Here is a 14458-nt window from a genome sequence, read left to right as displayed (position 1 = left end):
AAGAAGGTTTGTACACAAACATAGAAGAGGACTCTTTACGGTAAGAGCAGTGAGACTATGGAGCTCTCTGCCTGAGGAGATGGTGATGGTGAGTACAATAAAGGAGTTCAGGAGGGGCCTGGATGTATTTCTGGAGTGTAATAATATTACAGGCTATAGCTACTAGAGAGGGGTCGGGGATCCAGGGAGTTATTCTGATGCCTGATTGGAGTCGGGAAGGAATTTTTATACCCCTAAAGTGGGGAAAATTGGCTTCTACCTCACAGGTTTTTTTTTTGCCTTCCTCTGGATCAACTTGCAGGATAACAGGCCGAACTGGATGGACAAATGTATTTTTTCGGCCTTATGTACTATGTTACTATGTTGAACTAGCAGTGGATCCGCCATAGTTCTATAGATGCTTCCCTGTATCCTCCGCCAGCTCTAAACGTAAGACGGCTGCCTTATTGTCTTAAATTTAGACCATTTTTTACTTGTAAACCAGGAGTAGAAAATAGTAAATCAGATGGGCCTGTTGGCTCTTCCCCTTCGCCGTCCATGCCATACCCACTTTTTTAGACCTGACGTAAGGGGGGAAAAGTCACAAATAGCAGTGCAAAGTTTCTTTGCGCTATGATTTGCGCCAGAAATAGCCTAATATAGGTGTATTTCTGTTTAAGTGACCCCCTGCGTCACTAAATAGGATTTTTCTACATTCTCTGTAAAAATGCTGTAGATACCATTTATACGAGGGTACTTACCTACATTTGTAGTGGAATTAACCTTTGCTCTCCTCCCTATGGAATCAGGTTTTTCATCTTATGCTTAACGTTTTTAACTTTATTGTAAAACCGAATCCTTTTATCGGTTGGAATTCGGCTTTTTTTTCAGATGACAAACTATTGTTCTACATCTCTTAATTGCAACTAGATTAATAATAGCTTATTGTTGGAGAAATGATGGCTCTCCATCTATTCAAGCAATTGTTAGAGAACTGAATAATAGCGGTTGTATGTGCACTTCAGCCTTTAATAAAGGAGGAAACTTTCTATAATAAGTGGAATATCGGGCTAAAAAGCAATTATTGTCAACTGCTAACAAATATGTCTCGCTATATGCCTGCTCTCCTCTCATGTGCCAAGGCTTGTATACACTGGTAAAGACCTGCTACATACATTATTCATCTTACTCAATTTTCATTTTCGATTTATTTCCTTTTCATTTTCACTTTTGCCACATTTGTGTTGAAGATGTCAAGGAAAAAAACCTAAAAACTTGTGATCCCATCTGTTCTGTTAAGGTGACCTTTGTTAGATGTGACTCTACCCTAAAATGACTTGCGTCTCCTAGGCCCTCAACTAAATCTAGTGAACATTGGATCCAGGGATGTATGCTGTAATTAAAATCAACCTTGGAAATATGGTTGACTAGCGGGCAGGACCAGTGGAGGCTGCCACCACCATGTGTGGACAGTCCAAAAACAATGCCCAAGGAGAGGTGAATGATTCCTAGAATAGGGTCCCATCCATAGTAGGTCAACTTGCCATGGGGATTGGCTAACTTAACATATTTGGTGATATTAATTTTGACTGTGGATACGGCATCGGAGCAATCTAAAATCCCTGTATTCAATATTTACAGAATGCTGTTACATATGTGTTTGCTGTATTATATATAATTGACAACATTTGACTTAATTTTAAAATTAGATACATATTTTTTCACTGCAAAGACATATTTTAACTTATTTTTCATTATTTTTTATGTTCCTAAATTAATTTGTATTGTATTACTTTTCTAAACCATGTTATTTTTTTATTGTTTTTATACTTTTATACAGTATTATTACTAGTTTTACTACTAGTACTTTGCTTTACTTTAGTTTTTCGTTTTATTACTAGTTTAGTTTTATTTGAATTTAGTTTTATTTGAATTTACTTATATTAGATGCTCGTATTACTCATTGTCATATGCTACTGACTTGTGTTGAGCGAATCCAAAGTTCAGGAAAAATTTGATTTGCCGCGAAGTCCAATCAATTCTCCCTGAAATGGCGGTAAATAAAAATAAATAAATACATACTTACCTTATCCATTTGCTCGTGAAGAGGCCGGTGCGGCCATCTTGATTGAAGATACCACACAAAATCTCACGCGGGGTGGCGTATGATATCACCTCGCTGGCCAGGCTCAGTGACGTCATCAGTGCCTGGCCAGCGTTATGACGTGATGATGTCATCACGTCACCAGGCAAGATTTTGCGCAGTGTCTTCAATCAGCATGGCCACGACGGCCTCTACATGAGCAAATGGATAAGGTAAATATGTTTTTTTTTGTTTAGTTTTTTACCCTGATTGACTGCTGAAAGGCATAAATAGAAGCCTCAGATGCCACGATCAGCAATGAACGTGGCATCTTAGGGGTTCAATGATGGGGGGCGGAGCAATCGCTGTTCACCATCGTTGCACCCGATACATACAAAGAAATGCTCTTCGTGACAAAGTAATTCACCACAAATCTTTGTGAAATTTGGCGATGCAGCTAAAATCAAATTTTTCATACCTTCACTCATCACTACTACTGACCATAGGAACGAATGGATAGTGTCATGCATATTTAAAAAATGAAGCATAACTAGGGTAGCACATGAGAACTGTCCGATAGCCTTAATATAGCAAGTGACAGGTATATCATAATTCACAAGTGCCCACGTATATCGTAGGAGCTATGTAAGAGACTAGAGCCAAACTGATTACAGAAAACACCCAAAGTGGAGCTGCTCGTTCAGGCCCAAGGGTAAGACCCTTCCTCTTTTGTATATTTTTAGTTGGACCTTGTATTTTATCTACACTAATTAAAGGCTACAGTATGTTTTAAATATTATCTTTCCCAGTAGAGGCACGATCCTGGTTATATAGTTACTATAACATTTATTTATTTATTCATTTATTTATTTATTGTTAGCTTTATAGCTTTAAACTTTTTTGCTTTCATTATGTAAAATTTACTATAGTTTAATTTTAATTTCAAATTTTTTCACTTTAACTGATCATTTGAAATTTTGACCTTCGAGTCCGTCTTTTCCCATCCTCCATTTCTTCCAAAGCTTTGTCTCCTATCAGTGCTGAAGTCTTTGTTATAACAGATGAACCAAGCAGAGGAATTATTGTAGACCAAGATTAGACAGCTCTGGGATCTACAGACCGTGATCAGTTAACCACCGCAGCTTCAGGAGGAGATTAAACGCTGACAACAGGAACGCAGATGGCATGAAAATCAAAGGCCGTCAGTAGTGGGAACCCCTTTTGGTTCTGGAAGTGAGAGCCCAACAGCCAAAGCGAAATCAATGAATCACATACACACTGTGAATGGAGCAGATTAAGCAAATTCCTGCAGAGGATTCACTGTCCCTCTGGAGTTTTTAAGAACATTTTACGAAGTGCCTGAAAGGTCAATCCAAAAAGAAGCTGATGAATGTATAAAAAATGTAACAAAAGATTTTAAAAAGTTACAAATTTCTACTTGTGACCAGAGAAGAAAACATAATGACCGTGAGTTAGAGATTTTTTTTACTAAGGGGGTGGGGGTGGCATGACCCAAAGATTTGTAGAAATTTCCTCTGTCAAACTCTGCCCCCTCAGGCTCTCAGTAGAAATTCCACACTATATCTATTTTATCTATATTGTTCCTTTAACCCCTTAACTTCTTTTTCTCCTGGTTTTCAGTACGTCCGGCACTGTGGATTCTGATTTTTAAACATTAATAAGGAAGGTGCACTACTGTGGATGCAAACAAACAAATCTGACTAAACCCTCAAACTGGTGTTAAAATTTAGAATTTAGGCAATATATCCTTATATGAATGACATATCTGAGCCTGAGCACCGCGCCAAGGTATCTCAAGTAGCTCGGGACCTAACGCTTACCTACCTGTGCCGTATGGGCAATACCAGGAGCCAGTGGGCAAATTATAGGAGTGTAAGATCTGACTCAAGGCAAACTCCCAGTTACCTCCAGCATGCAGCCATGCTTACAATGGGAGGAAGGAGGAGGCTGTGAGTCCCACCCAAGACTGGCTGATAAGGCCCAATATGGAGTTTATATACCTCTAAACATATCTATATACAAACTACAAAAAAAGGCATGGTGTCAAAGGGCAGGAAGTGCTCAACCCCATATGCAGTTGTGCATCTATACCCAGGGGAGCAGATCCTGCACTTGTGGCCAGTTGCTAATGGCGATCCCCAGCAAAAATACATACAGTGGAGGATGCCCGCAGCAGACCACCTCCCTCCTCCCATTGTAAGCATGGCTGCATGCTGGAGGTAACTGGGAGTTTGCCTTGAGTCAGATCTTACGCTCCTATAATTTGCCCACTGGCTCCTGGTATTGCCCATACGGCACAGGTAGGTAAGCGTTAGGTCCCGAGCTACTTGAGATACCTTGGCGCGGTGCTCAGGCTCATGAAAGGCATGATGAAGCGCTCTTAGCGTGAAACAGCTGTAGCCGTACCTCCATTTGACTTATGTGCACAGACCTGCCTGTACCCTATTTTATAGAAGCCTAATAAACTGGACGTTTTATCTTGGAATTGGTGAGTGCCGCTGTCTCCTTCTCGTCTCTCTCCTGAATACATGCATGCTGGAGGTAACTGGGAGTTTGCTGTGAGTCGGACCTTATGCTCCTGTAATTTGCCCACTGGCTCCTGGTATTGCACATACAGCACAGGTAGGTTAGCGTTAGGTCACAAGCTACTTGAAATACCTTGGCTGGGTGCTCGGGCTCAGATATGTCCTTCATATAAGGATATAAATCCTAAATTCTCAATTTTAACACCAGTTTAAAGGTTTAGTCAGACTTGTTTGTTTGCATCCACAGTAGTGCGCCTTCCTTATTAATGTTTATTTTATATAGCTATTTACATCCGCACATTTTTCTATCTTGTATAGGATGTATTTTTGGGCGGGTGCAGGAGCTGGGTCCGGGCCCCTGCTGCATATGCCGGCATCGGTGAAAACACCGATGCTGGTGTGTTAACCACTTGTATGCCCCGGTCAAAGCTGAACGCGGCATGCAGAGGGTTAGCGGAGGATATGGGTGCCCTCCGCTTCCCCATCGGGTACCCGTGCTGCAGTGGCAGGGACCCGATGGCAGTGTATGGGGCCCTTCCTTAGGCATCGGAGCTTACCTTCTACGGAAGCCTGTGAGATCCAGTCCTTAGGCTGGGTCTCACAGGCAGGCTTTAAAAAATTAAAAAGAAAAAAGTTTTTCATAATAAAATAAAGTTTCGAGTAAAAAAAAAATCCAAAAATAAAACACATAATTAAAAAGAAAATAGAAAAAAAAAAGAAAACCAGACATATTGGGTATTGCTGAATCCCTAATGACTGGCTCTACAAAAATATCACATGAACCACCCCCTGACCTGAACATAGAAAAAAAAAAACTGTGCTAAAACAATCATTTTTTTTGTCACCTTTTCTCACAAAAAGTGCAACACCAAGCAATCAAAAAGGTGTATGCCCCCCAAAATAGTACCAATCAAACCGTCACCTCATCCCACAAAAAATGACAAACAATCGGGCAAAAAAAATATAATATGTCTCTCAGAATATGGAGACACTAAAACTAGGGATGAGCGAACTCGAACTGTATAGTTCGGGTTCGTACCGAATTTTGGGGTGTCCGTGACACGGACCCGAACCCGGACATTTTCGTAAAAGTCCGGGTTCGGGTTCGGTGTTCGTCGCTTTCTTGGCGCTTTTGTGACGCTTTCTTGGCGCTTTTTGAAAGGCTGCAAAGCAGCCAATCAACAAGCGTCATACTACTTGCCCCAAGAGGCCGTCACAGCCATGCCTACTATTGGCATGGCTGTGATTGGCCAGAGCACCATGTGACCCAGCCTCTATTTAAGCTGGAGTCACATAGCGCCGCCCGTCACTCTGCTCTGATTAGCGTAGGGAGAGGTTGCGGATGCGACAGTAGGGCGAGATTAGGCAGATTAACTCCTCCAAAGGACTTCACTTGATTAATCGATCGATCTGCAGCTGTGCATCATTGAGCTGCTGAAATTCAAATGCTCACTCACTGTTTTTAGGCTGCCCAGACCGTTTGTCAGTCACTTTTTTCTGGGGTGATCGGCGGCCATTTTGTGTCTTGTGCGGTGCTGCGACCAAGTGCATCCAAGCTGCGACCAAGTGCATTTAACCCTCAATGGTGTGGTTGTTTTTTGGCTAAAGCCTACATCAGGGTGAAGCTGTCACACCAAGTGCATTTAACCAGCAATAGTCTGTTCATTTTTTGGCCATATACTACATCAGGGGCAAGCTGCGCCCGTCACCAAGTGCATTTAACCCTCAGTAGTGTGGTGCGTCAAGCTGTGACACCAAGTGCATTTAACCAGCAATAGTCTGTTCATTTTTTGGCCATATACTAAATCAGGGGCAAGCTGCGCCCGTCACCAAGTGCATTTAACCAGCAATAGTGTGGTTATTTTTTGGCCATATCCCAGTCTAATTCTGTCACTAAATCCATACCGGTCACCCAGCGCCTAAATACTAGGCCTCAAATTTATATCCCGCTAAATCTCTCGTTACCGCTGTCCTGTTGTGGCTGGGAAAGTTATTTAGTGTCCGTCAAAGCACATTTTTTGTTCTGGGTTTAAATACAATTCCCAATTTAACAATTTCATAATTTAGTGGTTTCTGCTATATCAGAGCTATTTGAAATCTATCCCTAAAAGGGTATATAATATTCAAGGTGCACATTGGGTCATTCAGAATAACTTCACACACACCCGCTACTGTGTATTTCCAAGTCTAATTCTGTCACTAAACCCATACCTGTCACCCAGCGCCTAAATACTAGGCCTCAAATTTATATCCCGCTAAATCTCTCGTTAACGCTGTCCTGTTGTGGCTGGGAAAGTTATTTAGTGTCCGTCAAAGCACATTTTTTGTTCTGGGTTGAAATACAATTCCCAATTTAGCAATTTCATAATTTAGTGGTTTCTGCTATATCAGAGCTATTTGAAATCTATCCCTAAAAGGGTATATAATATTCAAGGTGCACATTGGGTCATTCAGAATAACTTCACACACACCCGCTACTGTGTATTTCCAAGTCTAATTCTGTCACTAAACCCATACCTGTCACCCAGCGCCTAAATACTAGGCCTCAAATTTATATCCTGCTAAATCTCTCGTTACCGCTGTCCTGTTGTGGCTGGGAAAGTTATTTAGTGTCCGTCAAAGCACATTTTTTGTTCTGGGTTTAAATACAATTCCCAATTTAACAATTTCATAATTTAGTGGTTTCTGCTATATCAGAGCTATTTGAAATCTATCCCTAAAAGGGTATATAATATTCAAGGTGCACATTGGGTCATTCAGAATAACTTCACACACACCCGCTACTGTGTATTTCCAAGTCTAATTCTGTCACTAAACCCATACCTGTCACCCAGCGCCTAAATACTAGGCCTCAAATTTATATCCTGCTAAATCTCTCGTTAACGCTGTCCTGTTGTGGCTGGGAAAGTTATTTAGTGTCCGTCAAAGCACATTTTTTGTTCTGGGTTGAAATACAATTCCCAATTTAGCAATTTCATAATTTAGTGGTTTCTGCTATATCAGAGCTATTTGAAATCTATCCCTAAAAGGGTATATAATATTCAAGGTGCACATTGGGTCATTCAGAATAACTTCACACACACCCGCTACTGTGTATTTCCAAGTCTAATTCTGTCACTAAACCCATACCTGTCACCCAGCGCCTAAATACTAGGCCTCAAATTTATATCCTGCTAAATCTCTCGTTAACGCTGTCCTGTTGTGGCTGGGAAAGTTATTTAGTGTCCGTCAAAGCACATTTTTTGTTCTGGGTTTAAATACAATTCCCAATTTAACAATTTCATAATTTAGTGGTTTCTGCTATATCAGAGCTATTTGAAATCTATCCCTAAAAGGGTATATAATATTCAAGGTGCACATTGGGTCATTCAGAATAACTTCACACACACACGCTTCTGTGCATTTCCAAGTCTAATTCTGTCACTAAATCCATACCGGTCACCCAGCGCCTAAATACTAGGCCTCAAATTTATATCCCGCTGAATTTGAATACAATACATTGGGCCAAATAATATATTTGTTGTTGTGGTGAACCATAACAATGAGAAAAACATCTAGTAAGGGACGCGGACGTGGACATGGTCGTGGTGGTGTTAGTGGACCCTCTGGTGCTGGGAGAGGACGTGGCCGTTCTGCCACATCCACACGTCCTAGTGTACCAACTACCTCAGGTCCCAGTAGCCGCCAGAATTTACAGCGATATATGGTGGGGCCCAATGCCGTTCTAAGGATGGTAAGGCCTGAGCAGGTACAGGCATTAGTCAATTGGGTGGCCGACAGTGGATCCAGCACGTTCACATTATCTCCCACCCAGTCTTCTGCAGAAAGCGCACAGATGGCGCCTGAAAACCAACCCCATCAGTCTGTCACATCACCCCCATGCATACCAGGGAAACTGTCTCAGCCTCAAGTTATGCAGCAGTCTCTTATGCTGTTTGAAGACTCCGCTGGCAGGGTTTCCCAAGGGCATCCACCTAGCCCTTCCCCAGCGGTGAAAGACATAGAATGCACTGACGCACAACCGCTTATGTTTCCTGATGATGAGGACATGGGAATACCACCTCAGCATGTCTCTGATGATGACGAAACACAGGTGCCAACTGCTGCGTCTTTCTGCAGTGTGCAGACTGAACAGGAGGTCAGGGATCAAGACTGGGTGGAAGACGATGCAGGGGACGATGAGGTCCTAGACCCCACATGGAATGAAGGTCGTGCCACTGACTTTCACAGTTCGGAGGAAGAGGCAGTGGTGAGACCGAGCCAACAGCGTAGCAAAAGAGGGAGCAGTGGGCAAAAGCAGAACACCCGCCGCCAAGAGACTCCGCCTGCTACTGACCGCCGCCATCTGGGACCGAGCACCCCAAAGGCAGCTTCAAGGAGTTCCCTGGCATGGCACTTCTTCAAACAATGTGCTGACGACAAGACCCGAGTGGTTTGCACGCTGTGCCATCAGAGCCTGAAGCGAGGCATTAACGTTCTGAACCTGAGCACAACCTGCATGACCAGGCACCTGCATGCAAAGCATGAACTGCAGTGGAGTAAACACCTTAAAACCAAGGAAGTCACTCAGGCTCCCCCTGCTACCTCTTCTGCTGCTGCCGCCTCGGCCTATTCTGCTGCTGCCGCCTCGGCCTCTTCCTCCGCCTCTGGAGGAACGTTGGCACCTGCCGCCCAGCAAACAGGGGATGTACCACCAACACCACCACCACCACCTCCGTCACCAAGCGTCTCAACCATGTCACACGCCAGCGTTCAGCTCTCCATCTCACAAACATTTGATAGAAAGCGTAAATTCCCACCTAGCCACCCTCGATCCCTGGCCCTGAATGCCAGCATTTCTAAACTACTGGCCTATGAAATGCTGTCATTTAGGCTGGTGGACACAGACAGCTTCAAACAGCTCATGTCGCTTGCTGTCCCACAGTATGTTGTTCCCAGCCGGCACTACTTCTCCAAGAGAGCCGTGCCTTCCCTGCACAACCAAGTATCCGATAAAATCAAGTGTGCACTGCGCAACGCCATCTGTTATTAAGGTCCACCTAACCACAGATACGTGGACCAGTAAGCACGGCCAGGGACGCTATATCTCCCTAACTGCACACTGGGTAAATGTAGTGGCAGCTGGGCCCCAGGCGGAGAGCTGTTTGGCGCACGTCCTTCCGCCGCCAAGGATCGCAGGGCAACATTCTTTGCCTCCTGTTGCCACCTCCTCCTTCTCGGCTTCCTCCTCCTCTTCTTCCACCTGCTCATCCAGTCAGCCACACACCTTCACCACCAACTTCAGCACAGCCCGGGGTAAACGTCAGCAGGCCATTCTGAAACTCATATGTTTGTTGGACAGGCCCCACACCGCACAGGAGTTGTGGCGGGGTATTGAACAACATACCGACTAGTGGTTGCTGCCGGTGAGCCTCAAGCCCGGCCTGGTGGTGTGTGATAATGGGCGAAATCTCGTTGCAGCTCTGGGACTAGCCAATTTGACGCACATCCCTTGCTTGGCGCATGTGCTGAATTTGGTGGTGCAGAAGTTCATTCACAACTACCCCGACATGTCAGAGCTGCTGCATAAAGTGCGGGCCGTCTGTTCGCGCTTCCGGCGTTCACATCCTGCTGCTGCTCGCCTGTCTGCGCTACAGCGTAACTTCGGCCTTCCCGCTCACCGCCTCATATGCGACGTGCCCACCAGGTGGAACTCCACCTTGCACATGCTGGACAGACTGTGCGAGCAGCAGCAGGCCATAGTGGAGTTTTTAGCTGCAGCACGCACGGGTCAGTCGCACTACAGAACAGCACCACTTCACCACCAATGACTGGGCCTCCATGCGAGACCTGTGTGCCCTGTTGCGCTGTTTCGAGTACTCCACCAACATGGCCAGTGGCGATGACACCGTTATCAGCGTTACAATACCACTTCTATGTCTCCTTGAGAAAACACTTAGGGCGATGATGGAAGAGGAGGTGGCCCAGGAGGAGGAGGAGGAGGAGGAGGAAGAGGGGTCATTTTTAGCACTTTCAGGCCAGTCTCTTCGAAGTGACTCAGAGGGAGGTTTTTGGCAACAGCAGAGGCCAGGTACAAATGTGGCCAGCCAGGGCCCACTACTGGAGGACGAGGAGGACGAGGATGAGGAGGAGGTGGAGGAGGATGAGGATGAAGCATGGTCACAGCGGGGTGGCACCCAACGCAGCTCGGGTCCATCACTGGTGCGTGGCTGGGGGGAAAGGCAGGACGATGACGATACGCCTCCCACAGAGGACAGCTTGTCCTTACCCCTGGGCAGCCTGGCACACATGAGCGACTACATGCTGCAGTGCCTGCGCAACGACAGCAGAGTTGCCCACATTTTAACCTGTGCGGACTACTGGGTTGCCACCCTGCTGGATCCACGCTACAAAGACAATGTGCCCACCTTACTTCCTGCACTGGAGCGTGATAGGAAGATGCGCGAGTACAAGCGCACGTTGGTAGACGCGCTACTGAGAGCATTCCCAAATGTCACAGGGGAACAAGTGGAAGCCCAAGGCCAAGGCAGAGGAGGAGCAAGAGGTCGCCAAGGCAGCTGTGTCACGGCCAGCTCCTCTGAGGGCAGGGTTAGCATGGCAGAGATGTGGAAAACTTTTGTCAACACGCCACAGCTAACTGCACCACCACCTGATACGCAACGTGTTAGCAGGAGGCAACATTTCACTAACATGGTGGAACAGTACGTGTGCACACCCCTCCACGTACTGACTGATGGTTCGGCCCCATTCAACTTCTGGGTCTCTAAATTGTCCACGTGGCCAGAGCTAGCCTTTTATGCCTTGGAGGTGCTGGCCTGCCCGGCAGCCAGCGTTTTGTCTGAACGTGTATTCAGCACGGCAGGGGGCGTCATTACAGACAAACGCAGCCGCCTGTCTACAGCCAATGTGGACAAGCTGACGTTCATAAAAATGAACCAGGCATGGATCCCACAGGACCTGTCCGTCCCTTGTCCAGATTAGACATTAACTACCTCCCCTTAACCATATATTATTGGACTCCAGGGCACTTCCTCATTCAATCCTATTTTTATTTTCATTTTACCATTATATTGCGAGGCTACCCAAAGTTGAATGAACCTCTCCTCTGCCTGTGTGCTAGGCCTAAATACAGTCATGTGAAAAAATTAGGACACCCTTTGAAAGCATGTGGTTTTTTGTAACATTTTTAATAAAAGGTTATTTCATCTCCGTTTCAACAATACAGAGAGATTAAAGTAATCCAACTAAACAAAGAAAACTGAAGAAAAGTCTTTTCAAGATCTTCTGTAAATGTCATTCTACAAAAATGCCTATTCTAACTGAGGAAAAAGATAGGACACCCTCACATGTATTCCCTCTTAAATTGGCTCAGATCTCACACAGGTATATCACACCAGGTGAACATAATTAGTAGATCGTTACTCTGCATGTTGAATGAGGCTTGCCCTATTTAAACCTCAGACATTTAGTTTGGTGTGCTCCTGACTGTTGAAGTGAGAGTGAGCACCATGGTGAGAGCAAAAGAGCTGTCAGAGGACTTCAGAAAAAAAATTGTAGCAGCCTATGAGTCTGGGAAGGGATTTAAAAAGATCTCAAAAGATTTTGAAATCAGCCATTCCACTGTCCGGAAGATAGTCTACAAGTGGAGGGCTTTCAAAACAACTGCCAACATGCCCAGGACTGGTCGCCCCAGCAAGTTCACCCCAAGAGCAGACCGCAAGATGCTAAAAGAGGTCTCCAAAAACCCTAAAGTGTCATCTCGAGAACTACAGCAGGCTCTGGCTACTGTTGATGTAGAAGTACATGCCTCTACAATCAGAAAGAGACTGTACAAGTTTAACTTGCATGGGAGGTGTGCAAGGAGGAAACCTTTGCTTTCCAAGAGAAACATCGAGGCCAGACTGACATTTGCCAGAGATAAAGTTGACAAAGACCAGGACTTCTGGAATAATGTTCTTTGGACAGATGAGTCCAAAATTGAATTATTTGGACACAACAGCAGAGGACATGTTTGGCGTAAACCAAACACAGCATTCCAAGAAAAGAACCTCATACCAACTGTGAAGCATGGAGGTGGAAGTGTCATGGTTTGGGGCTGCTTTGCTGCAGCAGGACCTGGTCAGCTCACCATCATAGAATCCACGATGAATTCTACTGTGTATCAGAAGGTGCTTGAAGAACATGTGAGACCATCAGTTAGAAAATTAAAGCTGAAGCGGAACTGGACCATGCAACATGACAATGACCCAAAACATACTAGTAAATCAACCAAAGATTGGCTGAAAAAGAAGAAATGGAGAGTCCTGGAATGGCCAAGTCAAAGTCCAGATTTGAATCCCATTGAGATGCTGTGGGGTGACTTGAAAAGGGCTGTACGTGCAAGAAACCCCTCAAACATCTCACAGCTGAAAAAGTTCTGCATTGAGGAGTGGGGTAAAATTTCCTCAGACCGATGTCGAAGACTGGTAGATGGCTACAAGAACCGTCTCACTGCAGTTATTTCAGCCAAAGGAGGTAACACTCGCTATTAGGGGCAAGGGTGTCCTATCTTTTTCCTCAGTTAGAATAGGCATTTTTGTAGAATGACATTTACAGAAGATCTTGAAAAGACTTTTCTTCAGTTTTCTTTGGTTAGTCGGATTACTTTAATCTCTCTGTATTGTTGAAACGGAGATGAAATAACCTTTTATTAAAAATGTTACAAAAAACCACATGCTTTCAAAGGGTGTCCTAATTTTTTCACATTACTGTATATGCCAATGGACTGTTGCAGTGGTGGCTGACATGAAGCCTGATTCTCTGCTATGACATGCAGACTAATTCTCTGCTGACATGAAGCCAGATTGTCTGTTACGGGACCTCTCTCCTCTGCCTGGGTGCTGGGCCTAAATATATGCCAATGGACTGTTGCAGTGGTGGGTGACGTGAAGCCTCATTCTCTGCTATGACATGCAGACTGATTCTCTGCTGACATGAAGCCAGATCGTCTGTTACGGGACCTCTCTGCTCTGCCTGTGTGCTAGGCCTAAATATATGCCAATGGACTGTTGCAGTGGTGGGTGACGTGAAGCCTCATTCTCTGCTATGACATGCAGACTGATTCTCTGCTGACATGAAGCCAGATTGTCTGTTACGGGACCTCTCTGCTCTGCCTGTGTGCTAGGCCTAAATATATGCCAATGGACTGTTGCAGTGGTGGGTGACGTGAAGCCTCATTCTCTGCTATGACATGCAGACTGATTCTCTGCTGACATGAAGCCAGATCGTCTGTTACGGGACCTCTCTGCTCTGCCTGTGTGCTAGGCCTAAATATATGCCAATGGACTGTTGCAGTGGTGGGTGACGTGAAGCCTCATTCTCTGCTATGACATGCAGACTGATTCTCTGCTGTCATGAAGCCAGATTGTCTGTTACGGGACCTCTCTGCTCTGCCTGTGTGCTAGGCCTAAATATATGCCAATGGACTGTTGCAGTGGTGGGTGACGTGAAGCCTCATTCTCTGCTATGACATGCAGACTGATTCTCTGCTGACATGAAGCCAGATTGTCTGTTACGGGACCTCTCTGCTCTGCCTGTGTGCTAGGCCTAAATATATGCCAATGGACTGTTGCAGTGGTGGGTGACGTGAAGCCTCATTCTCTGCTATGACATGCAGACTAATTCTCTGCTGACATGAAGACAGATTCTCTGTTACGGGACCTCTCTCCTCTGCCTGTGTGTGTGCTAGGCCTAAATATATGCCAATGGACTGTTGCAGTGGTGGCTGACGTGAAGCCTCATTCTCTGCTATGACATGCAGACTAATTCTCTGCTGACATGAAGACAGATTCTCTGTTACGGGACCTCTCTC

The sequence above is a fragment of the Bufo gargarizans genome, chromosome 3 (genome assembly GCF_014858855.1).
Source record: "Bufo gargarizans isolate SCDJY-AF-19 chromosome 3, ASM1485885v1, whole genome shotgun sequence".
Taxonomy (NCBI): Eukaryota; Metazoa; Chordata; class Amphibia; order Anura; family Bufonidae; genus Bufo; species Bufo gargarizans.
Note: the sequence above shows the minus strand (reverse complement) of the source record.